Source organism: Arachis ipaensis, chromosome B5, assembly GCF_059453495.1.
Source record: "Arachis ipaensis isolate K30076 ecotype BB chromosome B5, ASM5945349v1, whole genome shotgun sequence".
Lineage (NCBI taxonomy): Eukaryota > Viridiplantae > Streptophyta > Magnoliopsida > Fabales > Fabaceae > Arachis > Arachis ipaensis.
The window spans coordinates 58,068,189-58,069,884 of record NC_142440.1 but is presented as its reverse complement, the minus strand read 5'-3'; the positions used below and the strand labels follow the sequence as shown (position 1 = coordinate 58,069,884).

The 1,696-nt window shown below is 40.1% G+C and overlaps 1 non-coding gene across 1 annotated transcript; it reads right to left on the bottom strand.

Annotated features, from left to right (window-relative positions):
- Positions 1 to 978: 978 nt before the first annotated feature.
- On the bottom strand, positions 979 to 1,085 carry LOC148564310 (small nucleolar RNA R71). Its single transcript, XR_015883892.1, has one exon. It is a non-coding gene; the product is annotated as a small nucleolar RNA R71 (small nucleolar RNA).
- Between the last annotated feature and the right edge of the window lie 611 nt (positions 1,086 to 1,696).

The following is a 1,696-nucleotide window of genomic DNA, read 5'->3' as shown; positions in this document are numbered from 1 at the left end:
TTTTATTTAAAAACTAATAAAAATATACTAAAAACTAACTAAATCATACTAAAAACTATGTAAAAACAATGCCAAAAAGCGTATAAATTATCCGTTCATCATTCATCCCACATCAAATTTTGGCGCCGTTGCCGGGGAGTTCACTTTAAGTGCAATGAGTGCTACAATTTGGGTTGTTGTAAATAAATGAATAGTGTAAATACTTGATTTTTGGTTTGTTACTTGGCACAAATTGTAAATACTACTTTTCTCTTTAGTTAGTCTTAGTAGTCGTTGATTGTTAAATTGGCTCTTGTTTACTTGCCTATTTTTGTTTTGCCTTTCATAATTGCATGGTTTTATTGCCTCCTCAGTTGAATGACACAGTCGCTTCTAGACCCGAGCTTGGCCACTTTTGATCCGGAAATTGAAAGAACTTTAACTCGTATAAGGCAAGCTCGGCGCCGGCTAGCTTTTGTGAATAGTGAATCGGGTTCCCTTGAGGAGCACTCCAATTCACTATCACTAACCACTCGTGACCATCATTCCCCAATCAACGAAGAGACTCTATATTCATCTGCGGGGAGTACTGAATTCTCTTTGAGTGACTCAGGTGACACCGTCATGGCGGACCCACCTCGAAGAATCACTTTGAAGGAGGCCGAAGCTCCTGATCTTGACTTGTAACCGCTTCAAATTTTGTATCCGGCTTTAGATCCAAATTTTGAGCTCAAGTCCGGCAGGATAAACTTGCTCCACAAATACAATGGACTACCTGGGGAAGATCCTCTGAAGCATCTAAAGGATTTCCAAGTTGCATGTGCAACCGTGAGAAGACATGGGGCGGATGAAGCCGCAGTGTTGGTCTTTGCTTTCCCTTTCTCTTTGGAGGGAAAAGCGAAGGAGTGGTTTTATACTCAAACGGGTGAAGTTAGATCCAATTGGGACTTGTTGCGTAAAGAATTTTTGGAAAAGTTCAACCCTCTTGAGAAAACAGACAATTTGCGAAGAGAGATCTCTTGCATTGTGTAACAAGATGGGGAGACTTTGTATGAATACTGGGAGAGATTTAGGAAGTTGCTGGAGGCTTGCCCTCACCACCGGATTGATGAGTTGGTTCTTATTAGTTATTTCTGTCAAGGAATGCACCACCAAGACAAGCTTCTCTTAGATGCCGCGAGTGGAGGATCATTGACCAAAAACAAGACCGCTGCAAAAGCGTGGGAAGTTATATCTGATTTAGCGAACTCTACCCAACACTCAAGGGCAAGGAGTCCACAACCGAAAACAAAAAATATTGTCACCACATCAAAATAATTAGACTAATTTCAAGGATGAATTCGAAATCATGTACTTCTTGTTCTTTTGTGATTAAAAGCATTTTTCATTTAAGAGAGGTGATGGATTCATAGGACATTCATAGCTTTAAGACATAGACACTTAAACACTAATGATCATATAGTAAAGACACAAATTTAAATAAAACATAAGGCTCAAAAACTGAAAAACAGGAAAATAAGAACAAGGAGATTAAGGAACGAGTCCACCTTAGTGAGGGTGGCGTCTTCCTCTTCTTGAAGAACCAATGGTGCTCTTGAGCTCCTCTTTGTCTCTTCCTTGTCTTTGTTGCTCCTCCCTCATAGCTCTTTGATCTTCTTTAATCTCATGGAGAATGATGGAGTGCTCTTGGTGTTCCATCCTTAGTTGTCCCATGTTG